Source organism: Crotalus tigris, unplaced genomic scaffold (assembly GCF_016545835.1).
Source record: "Crotalus tigris isolate CLP2741 ecotype Arizona unplaced genomic scaffold, ASM1654583v1 scf7180000017947.1575755, whole genome shotgun sequence".
NCBI classification, from domain to species: Eukaryota; Metazoa; Chordata; class Lepidosauria; order Squamata; family Viperidae; genus Crotalus; species Crotalus tigris.
The window spans coordinates 681,082-706,439 of NW_024096739.1; positions in this window are offsets into that span (position 1 = coordinate 681,082).

Consider the following 25,358-nt stretch of genomic DNA (forward strand, 5'->3'; position numbering starts at 1 on the left):
GCAACATAAATTGTGGTTGCAAATCAAGGACTACCTGTATTTTATAATATATAAAACATTTATATAGCCGCTCATCTTTCAGCCAACTCTGGGTGACTCCCCATGACAGGTCTCAGCAGCGGGCTCTGCTCTTTGCAATGCCTTATCCCATATGTGAAAATAGCCCCATCCTCTTGTATTTAGAAAACAAATTAAAACCATGTTATTCCAGCAGGGGTTCATTTGTTTGGACTTTGGCATATGGTTTTACCCGGGTAGACCAGTTGTGTTTTCACTGCTTCAAGTTGTGGTTAATTGGAGCAGGTTATAAACACAGTAAATAAATATCCATTTAATTGGAGCAGGTTATAAACAAAGTAAGTAAATAAATATACATTCAATCCAGTGAATGATCTTGCTCTAAAGGTTGGGGGGGGGAGAGGAAGAATTCCTAGTTTATCATTAATGTCTTGAGGAAAGATTGGATTTGCATTTTCAAAAAGGCATGCTGAGTCTTGGCACAGTATCATGTCAGGATAGACATACTGCAAATTGCAAGCTTGTTTCTTCAAGTGAAAGGCAGGAGTCAGTTTTCACGGGTAGTTAGTAGGATTTCCACTAAACTGGTGCATGCTGGTCTGGTCACCTGGATTACCACTGTCCATTCTCCTAAGGCAGGGCTCTGCAACCTTGACAACTTTAAGACTTGTGGACTTCAGCTCCCAGAATTCCTCAGCATAGCATAGCTGGATGAGAAATTCTGGGAGCTGAAGTCTACAAGTCTTCAAAGTTATCAAGGTTGCAGACCCCTGCCCTAGGAGATAGCAGAGGATGAAATGGTTAGATAGTGTCAGCAACACAATGAACATAATTTGGACAAACTCTGGGAGATGGGAGGACAGGGGAGCCTGGCGTGCTGTGGCCCATGGGGTTGCAAAGAGTCAGATATGACTTACCGAACAACAGAACAACAAAAATCCATTCTCCTAGCGAGAGCAACTATGCAATTGGACAGCATGGGAAAAGCAACCCTTTCTTTCCTCTGGATATGCATTACTTTCAAACAATTTCATCAGCTGTGTCCTATTTGACAATCAGTATGCAAGATATATAATAACTTTAACTAGAAGTGCCAGAATACTCTAATCTGGTATATGGTGGATATCTTGAAATCAGGAGCTATAAATTAGCCAAGCTTGTTTGGGTCCTGTTGCACCATACCTTCTTGAAAGTAAGTATGTAAGATGTACTGGATGGGGTTTATTTGTAGGCCGAAGAATGTGCCAGTTGTGCCCACTCCTGGAATGGGAAGCTCTTCTTGCTGTCACCCAGGCCTATGTAACCACCTGCTTAGATAACAATAACATGCTATGCATGGGGCTGCCCTTGAAGAGCATTCAGAAACTTCAGCTGGTGCAAAATTCAGTTGCATGGGTAATAAATGGTGCTGGCTAGATGGCACATGTAACACCACTACTGCATAAGCTGTACTGGCTGCCAATGTGTTTTTGGGTGCAATTCAAGGTGGTGGTTATCACCTTTAAAGCCCAGCATAGCTTGGGAGGGGTTACCTGAAGGACTGTCTTTCCAAGAGTTTCTACCTGTTCAATCTAATCCAACAGATTGGGCATGCTGCAGATCCCATCAGCCAAAGATTGTTGACTGGCAGGAACTAGAAGATGAGTTTTCTCTGCTGCAGCCCCTACCTTATGGAATATTCTCCCCTGAAAGATTAGAATTGCCCAACTTTGCTGGCTTTTTGTAAAGCTTTAAAAACTTGGGCCTGGGGCTTGGAATGTGTTAAGGACCCTGTTACTTGACTTTACTTTTAGTTGATCAGTCATCATGGCTGCTATTTATATTTCTGTAAAAGCAAATGTTTTTATTGTTTCAATTTTTTAAAAATTGTTTTATAGTTTTAGAATTGCCACTTGGTCACTAAATTGTCACTAAAACCCAGAGTTGAATTGGGCAGTTATAGAAATTGAATGAATGAATGAATGAATGAATTCAGAAGCTAGTCAGTTTCCTTGTGGCAAAATCTTCTATAGCGTTGTTTATCATCTTATTGGGGGTTTTCTTTTGGGGCCATCATTTCTCATCTGTGATTATATACAGAGAGAAGATGAAAAATCATAACATGGAATGATTTAGGCTGGATATACACGTTGTTACCAAGCCATTGTTGGTTTAAACTTGGTTTATTAAATAAGCTACAATCTGCATTTCACAACGTTCTGATTCATAAACCACAGCATCAAACTAAAATAGCAACACCCTCATGCAAAACCAGACAGACTACATTTTGGCCAGTGCAATGTGAGATCTTGGTTTTTGAGCAAATCTGTCACCCACTGGAAAATAGCCAACTTTTAGGGGTTTAGAAGAATCCAGGGCTAATCCATGAAAGGAAGCAAAAGCAGGAAGCCTGGGGAAGAAGACATCTTAAGCTTCAGAACCAAACTGCTTATCTTCTCAGTTTTTTTTATTATTATTTTTGCTCTGGGATAAATAAAGCCAGACACAATGTATGCTAAAGTGGGCCAAATGTTCAACAGCGCACACAGGCTTTATTTACAAGTAAAGATTAGAATTTCTTAAGGTGTATCTCAGGTATGATTCACTTGACTTTAGAGAAGAAAGATCTCCAGGGAGAGCACATTAAAAATGTTAGTACCACCCCTCCTTTCATTGACCTCTGGCAAATTGGCATGCACGTTGCACATCAAACGCACATGGAAACGATGTGCATAATTGCTGGATCTCCAGTATGTCTCCTGGCAAGGTTGCCTCCACCTTTGGAAAGGCAATTTGTGTACTTCCAAAATGAAAAATGAATTCATGGGTCCACCTGAAGGGAAAAATGTGGTTAGATCGTTCCTGTGTCGGCAACAGGCAGAGAAGGACAGCTGAACTTATCCACTATTTGTGTGGTAAAGGTGAAAAGCATGGGGAAACCAAGATACAGTAATGGCCAAAATTGTGGAAACCTTTTGGGAAAAGTGTACTTTTGAGGTTTGATGGCTAATAACACCACTTTTTGGGGGGGAGTAGTACCATAAAATTATATATCAATGGAAAGATAATTTAATGAAGACTGTAATTACAACAAAGTTTGTTGAATTATATGTACTGTAATCTATGAAAAGTTATAGCCAAATAACCAGAAAAAGGAAGCACAACTGGCTTAGGTTGATATCAGGTAGCTTTCCTTCATCTGATTGTAGCCAATGAGCATGAGTGTTTAGAGAGCCAATCAGGTGTCATCTTGTTTTGGCAAAGGGCCAATCAGATCACAGTAGGATTCAGTTACTGATGTCATGTATTGAAGCTGAGAGGAGGACATTTGTCAGTGTATTATGTGATCGCTATCAAGTTGGTTGAGTTTTTTTTTGTGTTCTTTCATTTAGTGAGCTTGTAAAACATAATAAAATTAAAGTAATGGTGCAAAGAATTGACTGGCTGCCCAGAAAGCGATGTAAAATAGTATTATTAAGTGAACAAGGTTACAGTTATAAAGAAATTAGAAGAAAAATTGATGGAAACTTAACCAAAGGTGGCATTTCTACTGTACACTTTTCCCAAAAGGTTTCCACAATTTTGGCCACTACTGTACAGTTGTTCCTGCAGGGAGCTATAATAGAGTGCAAGCCACTGAAATGAGCTCAATTAAAAGGAATGTGTGTGCAGCTTCATATGGGAGGTTACATAATTTGATTTTATTTTGTTGAGGTTGGGAATTAAAAACAAAACAACAGTTGGCATTTTGATGTTATGTCTATGCACTGAAAAATCAGTGCTACTGTTTTCAACAGATAAATTCATATAACTTATTAAAAAGTAATTAGTTTCTTTGTGGCTCTGTAAGCTATGGTTTCTGCTTAGCATGTAGTGTAAACCCAGCAACTTTGGTTTATTTAATAAACTAGGTTAAACAATGAACACAGCCAGTGACATACTTAAAATAATTTCTGGATAAGCATGATTTAAGACAACCACCTATATTTGCAGGCTTGCTATGAAGTAACTTTGCTTATAGCTTCAGATTTACTCACTATTTATTGGTAGTGGTGGTGGAGAACTGAATAAACACCTATTGTACTGAGATAATGGGAATGAAAGTAATAGAAAGTTATACCCAGAATTAATGCTAACAATAATGCAGCTAGGCTCACGTTTATATGTACATCTTTGGCAAATTATAGGGTTTTATTCTAGTTCTGAAAAAAATAGATTCAGAATAGGATAGAAAAAAAATGATGTTCTAGACAATAGTGATCTACAGATATAATATTGGACTGGAATGCTGGCTTACCAATTCACAGAAGCAAACTCAGTCCCTATATACCTTTTCCTTATAATATCAACTTGAAATGGGATGGTGGTGGCAGCAATGTAAATCATCGAGTCAAGGTTTGATAAATTATCAATGAATGCAGAATTAGTATAATGAATGATGCAGCAATAAAAAGATGGGTGCAGGTGGGAAACTCTGAGCCTGCAATCTAGTTCCTGAAGTTCATGGCACAGTATTCCTGGAAAACTGTAATAAACAGTGGCCAGTTGCAGGTTCTGTGTTTCAAAAATTCCAGTGCATTTGCTACCTAATGATCCTCTCTTTTGATCTGGGTTGGGCAACTTCTACTATGTAGATGGTAGAGGGTTTGGCCTCAAAATACAGATTCTCTCTTGTGAGAACCTTGTGGGTGGAGAACCAAGCCAAACCACTTGAAATGAGCAAGATTTCCTGCTCCCTTTTGGCTTCCTGCTCCCATACCTTTTCCAAGTAAGAGAGACCAGCCCTTTTTCTTTTCTTTTAGTCTCTATATTGGAGCATCAAAGATGGGCTGAGGCATTTTGATGCCTGGAACCGAACATTTGAGCAGTGCCCTCATTTTGATGGCATGTTTCAGAAGAAATTAAAATGATTTGAAATTGGGAGGCAGATGATCTTGCCTATTTATAGGCTGAATGCATAAACCTTCAGTTCTTCCTTCCAGCAGATTTATCTTTTGGACTTATAGCAAAAATGAAGGGGGTAATTTAGCCTGGAAAAAGAATTTTGCTCAGGATACACAACGGGCACTCCAAAATTGTTTGGGAGAAAAGAAGTGAGAACGATGTCCATAAGTGTTTTGATCTATGTGTATCTGTGAGATCAGATCATCTTGCAAAAGAAACTTTCTGCAGCAAAATAACATTGACCATACTATAAATAAATACTGTAAACAATTATTTTTATATAAAACAGGTTTACCACGTGGAATTTGAATGAGAGTGTGTATTATTCTGCTGATTGTCCACCTAATGATTACTTGGGCTGCCTTATTAAAATGCTGCTTTGTAATTAGAGCCTAAAGCAGTGGCCTTGGGAGGACGGGGAGTATTAAAAGAAAAAATATGGCTGTTGCAACATGTCCAGTTTCTTATCAAGAAGCATCATCAACATGCAGTGGTAAGCCACTGGGCTTCAAAATTGAACATTTTATTTTTATCTGGGGTGATGGGGATGAAGTATATTTGAGTGGCTCTTTCGTGCTCTTCAAACACCCTCACCCCTTTTTAGAAGATACTGGGGATTTAAATACATCAGTAGGCAAGTTAGCCTCCATACAGATTGGCAATGAGATAGAAATATACTTTTCTATATGTTTTCTTCGTTGAGTGACTGGATCCCATCTTTTTTGGTTTATGCTTTTGTTGTTTAGTATGTTGTGAGCTGCTTAGAGCAGGTTAGGTGTTGGGTAGCTCCTAAATTGAAATAAATAATAGAAGTCCTTCCACTACAGCAGTGATGGCAAACCTTTTAGAGACCAAGTGCCCAAACTGCAACCCAAAACCCACTTATTTATTGCAAAGTGCCAGGGGCCTATCAGCATTGTGGTGCCCTCGGGGGGGGGCGCATGCAAAAACCAGGGGCGCAAAAACGGCCACCGCTGCGCCACGGGGTGCAGATACAAGGCGTTGCACTAAGCAAGAATGGGGCAGGGCTAGTGAGTATCACGCAGGCACTAGCCCCGCCTCATTTGCAGTGCGTGCATACTCGCAGCCCCGTGTGCGCACGCGCACATGTAAAATACTTCCCCCTCCCTTTTCTTCCAGTCCGCCAATCGACAATGGTTGGTGACTTCTGCTCTATCACCTCTACTCGAGCTTGCTAGTTGGCTGCTTTGCCTCCTTTGTGCTGAGCGGGGCTTCTGCTCCAGGCGGTGGCGGCGGCCTGATGGACCTGCTGCTGGTGGCGGCACACGTGCCAACATAGAGGGCTCTGAGTGCTTCCTCTGCCACGTGTGCCATAGGTTCGCCACCACTGTACTACAGTAATTCAGGTCCATACAAGAGGCCATATGCTACAGGGCTCCCTGCTATTTGCACTCTTGGGGCTGATTCCTATGTTTAGGTTGCCTCAGAATGAACAGAGGCCATCACTATTTCTTGAGAATGAAAATACGTTGGTTATCATTAAACTTGGTTTACTTTTTGTTGCTTAATATATTCTATGAACCCAGACTGATTTGATTAATGAATGGGCTCCTGTATTGTGCAAATCCAGAAAGTTAATGATTCAAATGTGATGTTGAATGCAGCTAAAGACTAGAATACCTCTTGGAAGGAAACTTCTGTTTATGATCTTGGGTAAATATAGAGGACTCTTTCTATGACCATCCAACATGACATAATGAGGAAATGTTCTTCTGTGGGTAATACATCCGTGGGGTAGCACTATCCCCTATATCCCCAATATTCCCCTAGTGGATGATTTCAGTGCATGGGAGGGTTCACCTGAGGTACCCAGTTTGAAATTCAAGTTAAAATCATAAAATGGAAGAATTGACAGGGAGTATGTTTAAACACCTTGAGTAAAGCAGTAAAACACCATTACCTGAGGCAGTTGGTTCTACTCTTACTGCTAAGACATGTTTTTGTTGTCCAACTGAAATCTACTTCTTACTTCCAGGACCATCATTCCTGGTCCTGTCTTTGGATCAACTATTCGATTCTGCCTTCACCTTCTGCATGACTGCTCTCCTTCACATACCTGAAGATAACTATCAGCATTTTCTTCTCCAAGCCAAAGCTACCTAATATTTCTAACCATCTCACAGACTTCCCTTATTATCTTGACTACTTATATCCCCTGAACATTTTGCAGTTTGTCAACGTCATTCTTAATTGAGAACCGAAAACTGGACACAGTATTCTAAGTGCAATATGACCAATGCAAACTAGAAAGGAACAAGGACTTCTTAATTACTGTATTTACTTTTTGTCATTTTTAAATCACCCCAGTCTGATCAATCTTAGCCAAACTAAAAGAACATTGAAATCAATACAATAAATAATAATCATAATAATGGTAATTACCACCAATGCCCACAATCATTCTAAGTTTTAAGGAGTGATAAAAGAGGATGGATTTAAAGGCCATCCTGAATGATACAAGGGTGATGGCCAGTTGCACCATCAAGGACAATGAATTCCATGATTGGGAGGGGAATTACTTTTGCAAAAGCTTGCCTTCTAGCCTAAGCCTCCTTCATTTTGTATGGTGCAGAATCCTCGGCAGGCATTCCCTTGATGTTTCCTAGAAGCTCTGCCCTTGTTTAAGGCATTGAGGAATCTGGTAAGGAAATATCTCTGAAACAATGACTCAACACGGATTGTATAGTTAAGTCCTAAAAACTACCTTTAGTGCAGCTCTTTCAAGATAAATATAATTCTGCAATGATAAGTCTATCTTTTTTTAAAAAAAAATAACTAGATTAAGGATATTGTGAGACTCCAGCCATCACTTTTCCCAAAACTCAGAGGAAGGAGGATGAAGGACTAAAACATACGAGGAATGGTTGGAGGAACTGGGTATGGCTAATCTAGAGAAAAGAAGGACTAGGGTGACATGATAGCAGTGTTTCAATATCTAAGAGGGTGCCACAAAGAAAAGGGGATCAATTTATTTTCCAAAATACCAGAAGGCAAGACAAAAAGCAATGGATGGAAACTAATCAAGGAGAGAAGCAACCTGGAATTAAGGAGAAACTTCCTAACAGTGAGAACAATTAACCAATGGAATAGCTTCCTTAAGAAGTTGTAGATGCTTCAGCACTGTAGGTTTTTAAGAAGAGACTGGACAGCCACTTGTCTGAAATTGTATAGGGTCTCTTGCTTGAGCAAGGGGTTGGACTAGAAGACCTCCAAGGTACCTTCCAGCTCTATTCTAATTGATTGATTGATTGTACACAAAGTTATCACCTGGCTGGCAACACTTAAGATGCAGCCAAAGTAATACTACTTTGGTTGAATGCAAAACTTATATATTTCTAATTCACCTGTTTATACAGCTTTGCAATTTATTCCATAATACTGCCACTGGTGTAATGCTTCTGCCTCTTTGAGAACTCAAGATACAAGTTTCTATATTGGAGAGTTTCCTAACTTGCATCTTACCATAGCTCAAACATGTTCCAGCAGCCATAGCCTTCTGCCTTCCTTTGATCATCCGTTTGTTCCCTTTGATCCTCATGGGTAATGAATAAGTCTAGTTCTTTCAAACAGGGCTTGTTTCCTGTACCTGCCAGTTTAGCTTTGAGAGAGAATTCATCCTGACTAATAGCTGATAGTGGGTAGGTGAAGAGATGCAGGAGGGGAAAGGTCCCTGCCTCTGAACATAGCCCTATCATCCATCAGTTGTGGTGGTGAGGGTATGTTTATATATAGATTTAGCATTCTTCCAGAAGAACACTAAACCCATGTTTAAAGGTAGGACACCTAAGAGCTGACAGGTATGGGAAGAAGCTATGCAGTGCAACCCCACCACATGGTAAGCTGATAAAAAAGTTATGACTCTCCAGGGTTTGAAATTCTCCTGGGAAAAATGTGAAGAGGCCTTTCCTGAGTGGACACACCTTTTAGATGTGTATTTCCCAACCTTGGCCATTTTCAGATGATGGGCTTCTCCCAGAATTCTCATCAATGGACATTCTGGATGTGAAATTCTGGAAGTGGAAGTTCACATGCCTGGAAATGTCCAAAATTGGAAAATATTGTTCTAGATCCTCTCTATTTATGATTCTGATGTTCTTGGATCCAAATTACAGCATTGTCCAAGAGAGAACAAGGCAACTGCCATTCTTTCCTGCTACTCATGTGGCTTATGGGACAAAGTTAATTTTCTGAGCAGACTGACATGGGTGTGGGGGAGGACCTGGCTGTACAGCTCTTCTTGCAGTTTCCTGGCTCAAGCAGATGATCCCACAATGGTCACTTAGCAGGAGGTATTTTTTTGCTTTTCATTATACTATATCTCAATATATCCAATCATCAATATAATGGCAATGAAAATGTATGTTAATACACTATTGCTTCAGTGATAGATAGATGAGGCTATAAGTGACTTTGGACCAATGGCCAAACTGAGGCATTGGATGGGTACCTCATTCTCCAAAGCAACTTCTCTCCTGAGGGCCTCATTTTAAGGCCCCTTCAGGGAATGGCCCAAAACACCCCATTACATGGACTCTTGTAATTTATCTCAGTGTTTAATTCTGAGGAGCTCCCCAATAAGGCAGTGAAGTGGGCATCAGCTCCACTTTTCCCCCTTGACCTCCTCACCACAACACTTTGCTTTGAAGACTCCCTACGGGAGATGCCTTTGCTGGGAAGAAATAATAAGATAGCAGCAATTTGGCAACAACAGGAGCATCCAGTATGACCAAGGGTTCACCAAACAATACAAGGAGTAGGAGAAGGGTGAGGAGCTCTGGAGCAAACCAAGATTTTCCCTTGGGATGCGGACTTCAGTGTGTCTTCCACAATGAAAGGCACTCTGCAGACTACCAGATGTTTGGCAGGAATACAGAGAGAAGGAAAGATTGATCACTACACTACTTTACTGCACGCCATAGTCCCACTGACCTTTGTGTCTGCTCTTTACTGTTTTAATGACATTCACAGAATTGTAAGTAACGTGTCTGATTTGGCCCATGGATGCAGGTAGCTGGATTTGCTAATATTTGTTGTCTTTGTGTAAACCAGAATAATAAAATCAAGATATTTCTAGTGTCTCAAACCACTTTATTCACACAGCACATTTAATCTAGTTCCTTGGTTAAGCCCTTGTCTGAATTTAGTACATTAAAACAACTAACTAAAATGATTGGGTATGCAGAATTTGTTAAGAAATAAAAATCCTAATCAGGATTTGCACCAGTAAGATTTGCATCTGGTGCATACAATTGCTAAGTCGGTAACTGATCCAGGCTACGTGAATGCTTAGGAAGTATGAACCCAGCCTAGAAAAGGCTGACTCAAACTCTGGGTCCTACAGATAGTCACAATTACTGCTGGGGCAAATATTCTATTTTAAGAAAGAAAAAAAACCCTAATTAGAAGAGAAACTTTCCTGACTTCAGGATACAGAGCAATTAATTTATCTTTCCTTTCATGTTTTAAGAGCACCACCCAAGGAAAAGTTTTGTGGACCTTGAACATTTGGATATCCTTGCATAGAAAGGTATTTCTAATGAAAGATCTACCTCTTTGCTGGTATTAGTATCCAAAACACTGTTTCTCAATCTTGTCAGCTATTTTGGCAGTGGTTTATTCTCAGAGCTTACTGCTTGGCTCCTGGACGTTTTGTTACCAAGCTAGGTAACATCTTCAGCAGGTTTCAGGTGAAATGTCTTGTTCAGTTTCTTCTCTGTTTATATAGGTCCTGTGTGGTGAGGTCAATTGGTTGTGTGGCTGGTTGTTTGCGAGGTGTGAAATTCAACTGGTGAGTGGGTGGGCAGTTCCATTGTTGATTGATCATTCGGATGATCCATTTTCTTATAGGTTTGTATACTGGTTCTCAGTCAATGTGTTTGTTGATGGATCTATTTGTAGAGTGCCAGGCTTCAAAGAATTCGCATGCATGATGGGTTTTAGCATGGCCAATGACTTCAGCTTTGTCAGTTGAGCCAGTGTTGTTCATTGTTGGTGGCTGAAGATCAGGGACTTCTGGTCATGCCACTTAATTGCCAGCTGATGTTCGTGAATTCTGGTTTTTAATTGTCATCCTGTTTGTCTGACATAGAACTGGTTACAATTGTTGCTATTGTTCTTGTATATTATGTTGGTGCTGTCTTCTGCCTTTGAGTCTTGTTAGTTCTTGTCTGAGTGTAAATGTGGATTTGTGAGCTATTGTCAGCTATCCTGGCTGGAGAATTCTGGGAACTGAACTGTATTCATCTTTATGGGTCCAAGTTTGAGAATTTTCTAAATTCTCTAAAACGAAGGTGCACAATCTTTGGGAGGAAGGCAAACTCACTAGGTCCTCTGAGAGCAGATCAGAAGTCATATTATATATTTATATAATAAATGGGGATAGGATGAAATCAATACTTGATTTAATTGATGTCTATCAAGATTCTCCGTCATCTGGGTCAAAGTTGTCTCAAAAGTGCTTTTTCCATTAAATTAAATACATTGAGGAAGACATTACTTTCCCCCACGTATTTGATCATTTTCACATTCTGTTCCACTAAAATTCACAGTTCAGCAGCAACCTTTTGAAGAGTACTGGAAATCCTACACCAGGTTGGGGGATGGCTAACCATGCTCCTCAGCATTAAGAAATCCATGCATAGAAAACTGCCTCATCCCTAAATCTGACTGACTTGTCTCACATTGACTTTTTTTTTATTCACAAGCTGTTTTCTCATTGGCTCTCTGACTAAGAACACTGTATTGTAACCCAATCAGGTTCATTGAGTGGGAGTGAGAAAACCAAGCTGTTATTAAGGCCGCCCCAAGACTTCTGCCTCTTCAAAACAAGCACGGGGGACTTGTTTGTTTTCTATAAATACCACGGGTTTACTATCTGATTGCAACAGCAGTTCATTAGTAACAGGGGCCGTTTGATCATTCACATGACTCCCAAAGACACTGATAATTAGCACAGGTCTCAAACAAGATTTACAACCTCCCCCCCTCCACACACTTCTTACACCAGGCTGCCAATAAGATCTGTGTCCGCAGAAGTTTTATGAGCCAGATTTATGCACATGTCAGGAAGATAAATTAACATTGCAGTGCTGGGGGAAAAAAAGTTTCTTTGCAGCATGATGAAACAACTTGGCTGAAAGAAATCAGAAGGAGCATCACAGGAACCCAGGAACATGTCCAAGCTTACCCTGCTGAAGTTGTATTAATTAGCTGACAGAAAAGCTATTTTGCTTAGTTCCCCTTTCACCCTGACATAAAAAAACAGTACCTTTCACTTAGAATGGTTCCCCCCCCCTCAATTCTTCAGGGGCTCATCTCAATCCCATTTTCTTTTCTAGATGTGTGCTGCAAAATTCTGCCTCTTTTGTGCAATGTCTGAGCATAGACAACAGTGAAGAAGGCTTCTCTTTCTTCATTTTTGGTAGTTATGTTGTATCCATGTAAATAAAATGCACCTTCTTGTAGACATGTTTTAATAATTAAAGTAATTAGAAAAAGATTGAGTGTATTTGTTTGGTGAGACAGATACTGTATATAAAAGCCCACTTATTCTATAACACAAGCAGGGGGAAAGAGTGGCTTGATACAGTCCTTTCTGATATCTGTGTACAGTCGTGTCTTACCTATGTAGAAATGCACCACAATTCATGCCATCCATCTGGAAGTTTTAATACAATTAATGTTACCGAATGAGTGTGGTCACATAAGATGTTTAACCTGGTTAAGTAAACCTAGATTCTGTCCCATATGTTACACCATAAGCTAACCAAAACAGGTTGAGTTTAGCCAACAAGCTAAGCCACAAAAGAATTACCATCTAACTGATATGTAAACTAATAAAACATGGCATCATTAAATTGACCTGTGTGAACACAACCCATCTCTAGATATTGAATGCATGGAAAAGGTAATACCAAGTGCTGTTCTCGGAGAAGTATCCAGTCCAATGAGTCTGTCTGCACCATTTAATTCCTGCTGTTGAGATTGTTATTCCACCCTTTTCCACACTCAGAGAAAAATGCCAGATAAGTCTTCCACCCACCACAGTGATATATCTAGAGTAGACATACATAAGGTCATGTTCACAGGCACTTTCCCTTTGTCCTGATCATTACTTGTGATTCTTGATGGTGATGATTGGCATAGAATGCTTGGCCACCAACAATGTGATATCTTTTCTTCAGAGGTTTAAGAGAAATGAAGAGTGGCAAGTAATAAGTGGATGCTTTGAGGGATAATGAACTGCTTACAAAATGCAGAGCTTCAGAGTATGAAAACCCTTTTTTCCCACCATCCTCAAGGATGTCACTTAGGGTTCTGGAAGTACCATTGTGTCCTAAATCAAAAAGGAGGAAAGAATAGACTGCATTGAAACTGTGTGGTCAAGATATAGGGTTGAGCATGGCCGTAGGATAATTGAGGGAGAGATTTGAAATGATCTGACACATGGGGCGGAGGTAGCAGGGAAACCAATACTGGGGCAGGAAGGGAACAGGGAGGCTAGCCAACTAATAGGGAAAAGGAGAAAGCTGGGAAAGCATCTGGGTGTGTCTTTCGAACAGTTGGGTGTGTTTTCTCTCAAGGAGTTAGCATGTATACGTGTGTGACAGTTTGTGGGTGGGAAATGAGTGATTGGCTCATGGAATTTGTATGCTGGGAATGTGGGGTGAGAGAGGTGGGGAGGGGTGATTCTGCATGAGAAAGAGAACTGCTCAAAGCAGAGAGTTTGCATTTGGGGGCTCACTCTCCTAGGCAGGATCTAATGCACATTATTTGGGGGGAGTTGTGGGGGGTTTTCACCAGCTTGCCTTGTGAGATGGGTTTCTACTGGAGCTGAAAACTGAGAATACTTTAAATCAGTGTTTCTCAACCTTGGCAACTTTAAGACAAATGAACTTCAACTCCCAGAATACCCTAGCCAGCTCAGCTGTCTGGGGAATTCTGGGAGTTGAAATCCATGTGTTTTAAAGTTGCCAAAGTTGAGAAACACTGCTTTACATGAAGTACTTTGGTGTTCTGAGTCTCTTGCCTTCCTTTGGTTTGTGTTTGGATTCTTGGGCAAGATTTAACATTCAGACTTTGTTCACACAACACACCAAACCACAAACTAGCTAGGCACATTTTAGCTTTGTGATTTGAGTCAACCCTGCCCATGTACTTTGTTTATAGAATAGTGTCTTATGTAAAAGTGGAAAACATTAAATAAATCATAGTCAACTCAATATTTTATGAGTTTGTCAAGTGAATACAGCGTCATTATCAAGCCAGGCAGCTTATATCTGCAGCTCTTGAGAGCTCAAAGAGATTTAATTCACAGAAGTTTAGATATTGACATTTACAATGTCAGATTTCCAAGAGTGTGAATACAGTCCGAGACTAAATATAAATTTGTTTGTTTAAATTTAACAATTATCTGTTCAATTTAATTGCAACCTTTTGGCCTCTATACCTCAAAGTTCCAGTATGTCAGGATTGATCAATGGTCAGTGATTTGGAGTGAGTTAACAGTTTGGCAAACAGCAGTCAACACCAAAAATCAATCAGTGTCCGGAGGACTGAATAAGAAATTAGGTTAAAAAAATAAAGACCAGAAGACAACCCAGAAGGCAGATAGATTCTGTTGTCACAAACAGTTCCTCAAGGACAGAAAGCTAAGGTGGATGTGGAGCTACACCAGGGGTAGGCAACCTTGGCTCTTTTATGGCTTGTGGACTTCAACACCCAGAATTCCTGAACCAGCCATGCTGACTCAGGAATTCTGGGAGCTGAAGTCCACAAATCATAAAAGAGCCAAGATTGCCTACCCCTGAGCTACACCAATTAGAATGTTCTTCACTGAATAAGCTGCAGTGATGCATATACTATATAGGACAATTGTCAGCAAATTTACCATCTTCTATAGATATTTACACATCTCACTTTTAAATATATGCTTTTGGAAGTATTAATTTTCAGTGAAGGTTAAGGTCTATGGTAGTTGAGAGTCAAATGGAAAGTCTTCCTCTTAACAATTGTAAGTCTACTTCAGATATTTGAGGAACCTCATGAGAATGTACAGGGACCATGACAAGCTTATTATCTCACCAGGAGAAGCAGGCAAATCATTTTGAATATATAACCTTGTTCCTAGTAAATGATGATTGTATTGATAGACCTCAGTAAGAGTTTTCTTTTCTGCAACATAAAGGGAGAACAGATTGCCCACTTGACAAACCAAAAACAGCTCAGCTTGCTTTGTGTTCCTGCTACTATTTTCCCTTAAGCTGAGTCCTGATTTCTGCTAGACCATTGTTTTTAAGAGGGAAGGTCTTAACCAAGTTGCTGACTTGGCAAGCATGAGTGTCTTCTTCATGCTCCAGCAAGTGGGAGGAAGAGAGTGGGAAAGTTTGTAGTGGCATGTCCTTTCATAGTTTCAGAGCTATTAACAGGAACGAAGACTTGTGTGCTACCTGGCAACCTTGGTGATTGGGACTACAAGATCTGGTCTGATCTGCTGCCATATTTACCTAGTGATAATAGCTACAACTAGTCATATGATTGCTTTGTAGAATGAAGTAATGTAAGTCCTCAAAAGGAGCAAATATTTTTTTCTCCCTCCCATAATTCTTTTTAATAGGGTTTATCAAGATGTTACTAAGGTAATCCGAATACAAAGGGCAGAAAGGAAAAAACATAAATTAGCCTACATGTTGCTTTCAGTTTTGAATCTCTCTCTTTCTCCCACTCTCCATTTGGTGAAAAACGTTCTTTTCCAAAGAAACACTGGGAATCTAACAGAAGCCTAGAAAGAGATGGTTCATAATGATTTCATAATTCACAGTTCATAGCTCATAGAGTACCCACAAAAGCAATCTAATCAAAACCTTGTGCTGATCCTCACTTCAGCATGACCAATCAGCCTTAAAAAAAATTTACACTGAAGGAAAATCTGGCTTCCATATCAATCTGGGTTGCATGCTAAACAGATCATGTTCTCAGATTTTTCCCCAAAAATATTTTGTGAAAATTTCCTTGAAGGGACAGTGAACTGGAAAAAAAGGCATCATGTTAAAGCTCTGGATATTTGAATTTAATAGAACCATTTCTCTGAGGTAGCTTGAAGAATAACACATAGGTATAAAAGTGGTCTAAGAATTGATAATTGGAGAACCTGCAGATTGCAGCAGAAGCATTGTTCAGTGTTCATACAGTTGTTTCTGAGGAATACATTCATAAATTTTCTTTCACATGATGAATAATTCCACAGATGTCCTGGAAACTGCCACCATATATGGTTTTGTTCTAACTATAATGTCAATATAATGTGCAGAATAATGGAGAAAAATAGATCAGCGTAGAAATTTCATTGGTGAGACCTTTTTTTAAAAGACAGAATGAAAGAGTCATTTAGAGTATTATATATATTTTCAAATAATTTTTACACAAATATTTAAGATGGGTCACTGAATGCATGCCTTATTACAGCATAAGACACAATAGCTAACTATTAATTGGGGTGGTTTGTTTTATATTCTCATAAAGAGAAAATTAAAATTATAATCTAAGGCAGTCAGTTCTACACATGTACAGTATATTAAAGATATACAGGTATGAATTAGTGCATAACCTAGAGCACAGGTCAGCAACCTGCGGCTCCGGAGCCGCATGTGGCTCTTTGAGTTCCCCTGCGGCTGCCAGCCTCCTCTGCCATTTGCAGAGAGAGACAGAGAGAGGTGCTCTCTCTCTCCCTCCCTCCTCTTTCTCCCTCCCTCTCCCTCTCCCTCTCCCTCTCTCTCTCTCTCTCTCTCTCTCTGTGTGTGTGTGTGTGTGTGTGAAAAAGAGAGTGGACTCACAGTATTCTCCCAGGAGCTGAAAAGCTTACTGGGCGGGGCTCCTCCCTTTGCTGCATCTCTGCAGGAAACAGGAAACAGAAAGGGCAGAAGAGAGCTAGTTAGCCCAGCTATGCTGACTCAGGAATTCTGGGAGTTGAAGTCCATGAGTGATAAAAGAGTCGAGGTTAACTACCCCTGAGCTTGTTGGAGAACAGCTTGAAGCCAGCTTGCCAGGTGAGAAGAAGATCAGAGAGAGGGAGAGAGGGGGGGCAGAAAGAGAGAGAGGAGAGAGAGAGAGAGGGAGAGGGAGAGGAGAGACAGAGAGAGAGACACTTTTGTCATCTAAAATGAAGATAACACTGCCTATATCCTTTTTTATCTTTATTATATATATTTATTTATCTTCATTTTAGATGTCAAAAGGGTTTTGCGGCTCCCAGTGTTTTGTTTTCGGTGGGAAATAGGTCCAAGTGGCTCTTCGAGCGTTTTGGGTTGCCTACCCCTGACCTAGAGCTAGCAACCTTTTTATATTGGTGGGAGATCATGTTTCTGTATCAGAAAACTTCAGTCAGCCAAATGTGTGAATATTGTGCTATTATCAAGAATTTTGGATTATAGTAAAAGATGTAAGTGGATTAGCGGTCAACACATGACTGTACCTTTTCACTACAAAGCTGGTGCTATGATGCGTTGTGATAGATATGATGAAATGGTTTGTTGTTGCTTTTGAGGAATCCAGGAAAGGGTTAAAGGATTTTTCTTTATAAGAATGTGACACAGAAAACTAAAAGAACTTGGAGGCAGGGATAGGAAGACAGGCATTTGATAAATGGGTAAAGAAAGGACATAATTAGTAAATGTCTACGGAGATTCTCAGTCATCAAGATCATGGTTGTTCCAAAGATGCTTTTTCAAGAGGCAACTGGACTTTCTTTATCTTTCCTCAAAGACTTTTGCTTCTTATCCAAGAAGCTTCTTCAATTCTGAATAAGAAGCAAAATGTCTTCAAGGAAAAACAAAGAAAGTCCAGTTGCCTCTTGAAAAAGCACCTTTGGGATGACTCAATCAGTACATGAAAAAAACTATTATTGCATGAATAAGCATGGTGCTTTGACAGTGTAGCTCAGCATACTATATCTGATATCTGGCTGGTTTTGTCTGGCTCAGAAAGTAAGCAGGATTGAACCTGGTGAATATTTTGATGAGGACCATCAAGGGGTCACAAAATTATAGACTAGTCTGGAAGTCAAAAAATATTCTACAAGAAGGTCATTGCAAAACTTTTCTATACTATTGCCATAAAAACTATATGGACATGTCCATCAGATGACCAGGAGCTGAGGGAAATTTTATATTTACCTTTTGTTGATATATTTCTAAATGAAATCTATCTTACACTGATTTTTCATACAAAAATCAATGTTTCATTGCTCAGAATCAATTGGTCCTCTGAGTTAAATGAGAGCCAAGGAGAATGCACCCTCCCACACCCTGAAATAATACACTACCAGGAGAAGAACCAGTAAGGGAGAAAAAAAGCTTAATGTAAGAACTCTCACTTTATAATTCTGGATTGTGACATATATATATATATACACACATATATTTATGCCCACAACAGACATAGACAAATCTATGTCACTTCTGAACAAATAAATCTGAGTTCACCACAACATACATAGACTTTGGAAGGCTAATGCAGTTGGGGCCTAGAGTGAAGGTGTCCCAACATCTAGGTCAACTCATGTGTAGATAGACTTCTTGGAACACCAGTTCTTCTAAGGGATGCATATGCCTGGCCTATTCATCAGGATTTTAGCAATTGGCTGCTGATCAGAGATTTGTGAAGCAATCGCTCATTAAGCAACATCTGGTGCCAAGATCTATAGGCTCCAGCTATGTGGAAGATAATAGGCCAATATGTATGGTATTTATGAGAATAACAAGGTAGTTGGAATAATTTTATGAGCATCAGATTGGGGTAACTGAGTGCATAAAATATATACCTCCTTATGCATCTTCTAAGACCTGACTGTCAAAGACTTACCGTCTTTTAACAAACAGACTCCAAAGAATAGCCATGCAAAGTTAAGCAGTTGTGTTTTAAATCAGCCTGTGTGGTTATTTTGAGATTACTTTCCCCCCAAGACTGAATAGTAACTTAGATATCTCTGTTTTCTTTTACATATAGCACCCTGAAATTTATGCTACAAGTATTGTCTAGACTAGATGTCCAAACAGTGTTTCCACACTGGTGTTTTTCTTCAGACATACAATGGAATCAGTTGGGCTATTTGTAGAGGATACAAATAGAGTGGTGACTTGGAGTTGTAATGTACACGGATCAGTACTTTTTGAATTCATCCTTTATTTCAGAGCTTCATAATCTGTTCCAAACACAGACCTGTAAATGATTGAACAAGCCACAGAGTCAAAACCCTTTCAAACCAATATTTAATTTCAGTGTTTTTATTTTATTTTGTGCCTTCAAGTCAGTCTTGAGTCCTGACACAACTACCTGGACAAGTCCCTGCAGTTTTCTCATCAATGTTTTTCAGTTGTGGTTGCCACTAGCTTTTTTCTAGAGCTGAGAGAAAACAAACTCAGCCAGCGGCTTTGTGCCTGAGGCAGAACTAGGACTCCCAGTCTCCTGGTGGCTCCATCAGTAATTCTCCCCTCCCTCCCGCATCCCATTAATTACTATTTGATGTCAACTTTTGAAAAGCATTCAAGGCTTTGTTGGGGCAGGATGCCCATGACTCTGAAGCTATACCGTGTACATGTTTCTTCTATCTGATGTTTATTTAGTGAAAGTCCATTGTAAAGATAAGACCCATAAGATGTGGCTCATCTCTAATTAGCAGTATCTATACAGCAGGGAGTGAGCATATAGGTTAACCAGTCATTATGGTTAAGATATATTGCACTTCCACTTTCAAGTGAGCAAATCATTTTGAAGATGGGCTTTCTTCCTCCTCTTCTTTTGGGAAGGGTTTGATACTTTAATGACTGTCCTGTGAATTGCTGACCAATGACCTATTTCTTTGCTGGTTGGAAAGAAAAGTGCATTCTTTTTTCTTTTAAAGAGAAGCAAATGTCAAGCAGAAAATTTGATCTATCAGTAGAGAGGCCTTTAGTCTCTAGATTAGGGGACTGGAGGCTAAAACATATAAGGAACAGTTGCTGGAATTGGGTATGTTTAGTTTAATGAAGAGAAGGACTAGGGGTGACCTGATAGCAGTGTTCTAATATCTCAGGGGCTGCTACAAAGAAGAGGGAGTCAAGCTATTCTCCAAAGCACCTGAAGGCAGGACAAGAAGCAACAGTTGGAAAATAACCAGAGAGAAGCAATCTAGAACTAAGGAGAAACTTCCTGAGAATTGGAACAATTAACCAGTGGAACAACCTGCCTTCAGAAGCGGTGAATGCTCCAACACTGGAAATTTTTAAGAAGAAATTGGACAGCCATTTGTCTGAAATGGTATAGGGTTTCCTGCCTGAGCAGAGGGTTGGACTAGATGACCTCCAATGTCTCTTCCAACTTTATTATTATTATTATTGATCATCACACAGTCAGCCAGATGTTCAGACTGGATTTGGCATTTTTGTCTACCTATTGAGTCCTTCCCAAGGACCTGGGATAGGCAGATGTGGATGTTTGATGGTATTACAAATGGAAGCAGTTCCTAGTAAGGCCGCCTTTTGCAATTGACTAATAGCGAATTTGTCAATGCCAATGGTATTCAAGTGGTGATCTAGTTGTTTTGGTTGTTTATTGCTTGCGCATAAATGAAGAAAACCAAAACACACATAACTTCTAACTAAGACTGAAGATAGCTCATCAAAACAAACAGGTTAAAATATAAACAGATAATATGAGGCAAAGGTCTCCTGTGGTTTTGAACAGTGTTTCTCAACCTTGGCAACTTTAGGACATGTGGACTTCTACTCTCAGAATTCCCAACCAGTCATGCTGGCTTTCATCTGGTTTCCAGCTAGCTTCCAGTCAGCCATGCTGATTGGGGAATTCTGGGAACTGAAGTCCCCATGTCTTAAAGTTTCCAAGGCTGAGAGAAACACTGCTGTAGAATCTCTCTTTCCTTGTCCTAAACATAAGGATCCATTCTAACCTGCACTGAGAAAGTGACTTTGCTCATGAAACAACCATCACAACCCGAACAACACAGACCCATGCCCAGTACCCTGAAATAAGACTCAACATTTCAAAAGACTTGGACATTGTTTCTCGTCTTGGCAACTTTAAGATATGGTGGCTGGAGAATTCTGGGAATTAAAGAACACACTTTTAAAATTGCCAAGATTGAGTAACACTGGGCTAAGGAGTGCCAATACAAATGACAGCTTCATGTCATGTTCTCCACCTCCACAGCATCTAAGCCACTTTGTTCCATATTGTTCTAATATCATCTTGATTATATTTCCCTGCCTTAGCTCTGTCTCATTGGCTGTCATAAAGGGGACAAAGGCAGAAAAGATCCAGAGGCCAATGGTATTAAGAGATGAATAATTTTTGTTTTGTTACTTAGAAGAGAACTTGGAAAAAGAATTCAACCATAACTTCATGATTTTGGAACATCTAATGCAGTGTTATGGCTGGAGAATTCGGGGAGTTGAAGTTCACTCATCTTCAAGCTGCCAAGGTTGAGAACCAATGATCTGATGTTACCCCTTCAGACATGAAGCATTCAAGAGGAACAAACATGTGTACTCATAGATTGTGTTAAAACAACATCCATAATCAGTTATTAAATTGATCTGTTGCCTGGATTTGCACAATGTATTGAACCATAAACAAATGAAACTGGCTGAGTTTGCAACCACCCTAAGTAGAAATATAATCAATCTTAGGATTAACAAGGTCAGTATTGTCCTAGTTAAGTGAGCTGTGTGAACACAGCCACACTGAAGCTTCTTTGCAGTGCTATATGGCTCCAATATGTGTGTGGATATGTATGCTTTATAGTTTGCCATGCATCTGTGATAAACAATGCTCACATGTGAATTGAAATGGCTGAGACAGGCTCATTTTCATGTGACGAGGGACCATCACTTATATGGAAAAGGATGGTAGATGATGAGGAAGTTGGAAGAACAAGGAAGGGTCTAGATATTCAAGTCAAGGACTTTAGGCAACAGAGCTCAGAGGCCCCAGTTCCACATTCCAATAAATGGTTCCAAAATACAAAATGCTAACAAAATTATTTGATTTTGGAATGTAGGTACCAGTATCTCCATGTTTACAGCATTTCTTTTGTACCAGCGTCATGGCTGATGTGATTAGCATAGACACTGACTGATGGATGCTGGATTGTGATTTGAGCACTGCAGAGCAGTGGTGTGCATTCTGCTTCTCAGCCCACTAGGTGGTCTCCCCAGGCAGCAATGATGATGCATGGCAGCAGTTTAATGTGGGTGGGCGATGCTTGAATCAGAGAGTGGCATGCTGAAGGCAGAGATCAAGATAACCAGATGCTTTCCCAGAGAAACATACAGAAAATATACTATAAACCAACACAATGTCAATAAAAATAATGCAATGGCTTTACAAAGTTACATTCCTTTGGCAGAGAACAAGACCCAGGAGAACATGACCTATTTATTTTTAATTTAAAATAATATGAAGTACAGTATCTAAGTCAGTTTCAGTTTCTGGTGACTTCATAGATACGTTGTATCTTAGGTAGCAGTACAGAAGTGCTTTGCAATTGCCCCCTATTAGGGTTTATTTATTTATTTGCCACTCTTGCAAATGTATTTATTAATTACATTTATATACTGCCCATCTCACTCTCAAGCAACTCTGGGTGTCTATGGAGGTTCTTCATTATCCAGGTGTCCCAAAGTTGCTTTTTCCAAAAGGAAACTGGACTTTCTTGTTTTTTTCTTCTTCAAAAAGTTTCACTTCTCATCCAAGAATAGAAATAAGAAGTTTCTTGGATGAGAAGCGAAATATTTTCAAAGAAAAAAACCAAGAAAGTCAACTTGCCTTTTGGGAAAATTACCTTTGGGTCAACTCTGAGCAATTTGGATAATTAACTATACCTGTTAAGGACAATTTTATCTACTTCCCAGTCCAGCCAACCACTTGACATCCCTTGGTGATCTCTAATCCAAGTATTAGCCAGACCAAAGCGTAATTAGTTTGGGAGCCCAGATAAGATTGGTACTGCCACAGTCTAAGTCTAACTCATTTAATATAAATCAATTGATCAAACAATCACACTGAGATGGTGCGATGGAGTACAGGAACAAGCACAAAGGAAACCCTTTTTCATTTGCTTCAAAATTCAGGAATGAATTAATTACTTTTGGCTTTTTGGAAGAGAAAGTGTACCATGATGAGCTCCTTCTTGAATCCAACATATCCAGGAGGGAAAATCTTGGAAGCTTCAAAAGTTTCACTCTTTGCCAATTGGTGAGCATTGACTATTCTGTTTTTTTTTCCACCCAAAGAAAATTCCCACATTTTAATTATGTATTATTTAATATGCAAGATTGCAGTCTAAATTCATAGTTTTTAGTTATGAATGGATTACTCCTATTGCTATCACAATTCATAATTTTCTTGCTAACTTACCAACTCAGTGTTACGAACTTGGTCAAAAGTTTTCTGCTGTTATGAGATATTGAATACTTTTATTCCTATCCGTCACTGAAATCCATCTGGAAAAATATAGTGTTCCTTTTTACCTAGTGAGAAACATATAGTGTTCCTTTTACTGTGAGAAACACTATATATTCTTTTCTCAACTAGTTGTTGTCATATGTGTTTTATTAAGAATCATAAATTTACATAAACACTAATAGTATCATATGTCAAAATAATATTGGACATTTTTCTAAACAATGAATTTCATTAGAACGCTTTAACCCAGAGGCCTCACTCAAATGATCAAGGATCGATTATGGATAATCCATAGTTAGCATTATATTTGGTCAAACTTACATTTCATAAATGATTGTCTTTCTTTCTTTCTTGATGTGTTAATGGTGTTGCAACCACATTGGGATATTTATGAAAGATTTATATGATCATTCAATTCAAAGAATGTGACTTGGAGCAGCATACAACTTCCTAACAACAATTGTAACCACAACAAAAAAAAATCAACAAGAGCAAAACACAACACTGGCTACTCCACTTTCCAGGATGAGCTTATCTGAGATCCTGGTCCCAATGCTTGATGAATAGTCAAATACTTAAAGCTTTCCTAAAGTTAACAAGATTAGGACCAGTAGAATCTCAAGGGAGAAGAAGTTCTACAAAGCAGGTGCCACAACTGAAAATGCAGTGTGACTATTATTGGTGGCACAACCCCATTAGCCAGTGCAATTTTTTTTTAACTGAAAGTTTTGGAAGAAATTGGGAAAATGACCCAACAATCTTTCCCAATGAATACTGGCTCGTTATTATATTCCTTAATATCTGTAAATTAATACTGCATAAGAAATCAATTCAGTTCTTATTTTCACCGCTTGGGTTGTTATTGCAAAATTTTAGAAAACTAAGTACATCTTCCATCAGATCAGTGATATTTGACCAGGCGTATTTAAAAACATGGCAAATTGACTAAAAACTTAGAACAACAACAAAAAGCTTTAAAAAACCCCTTCTAGAATGTAGAACAAAGATATTCATTTGTTATTACTGTAGCTATATTGATATTTTTCACTGGTAAAATTCATTGGCACAAATTCATTGGTACAAAAGTACATTTTGGTAGAATATTGGATGTTGGTACATATATAAGATCACATTTGTTGTTGTTTAGTACTCAGTGACTTCATATTTTGTTTTGCCAAGTGGACATAATTGTATTTATTGTTTTATAAGATCTATACATCTCATAACAAACCAGGGGTGTGTACAGGGGAGATTAAAAAGTCAAGTTGGCAGCTGCAACTGTGCGATGAAAACCCCATACAAACATCAATGGGTACAGCTTGGTCACCACAATTGATCAGTATTTTGGAGGCCATGGTAGTGAACTTGAAATTTGATTTTTCAACCATTCTCTCTCTTTAGCTTTTTTTCTTGGAAGAGTAAATTGGGTCATCTGACTGATAGACATTCCCCAAAAATAAATGACTAAGTGGAGTTTGTTTAACCCTTAACATAATTGAGTTTGCTTTTGGTTAAAATGAAAACCTCTGGGGATAGTTTGTAGGGTCAATTGATTCTTTTTTGAGGTTCCCAGAACACATTAACTAATTTCTGACTCAGTTCAATGGAAGAAAATAGTCACTATTTCAAAATCTCAATTTGAATCTTGAAAAGCTTAAAGTTTATTACACATATATGTGTGTGTTATACATTTAAGAACTATGAACCTGTTAGATTTTGCTTATAAATTGATGTAAATTTCAGCAGAATAACTATCTGTCATTCTGTGAAGAAGGAATATTGCATCATCATCACCATTATCAAAGAATCTAGAACTGTAGGAGTACCCTACAAATAATAACAGTTGGGACAAGCTTCATCTTGTTTTATGGAAAGCCTCTCTGAAGAGATAAAGACAGGTGTATCAGAGTATGAATTTATGAGACAAACCGGGCATGAAT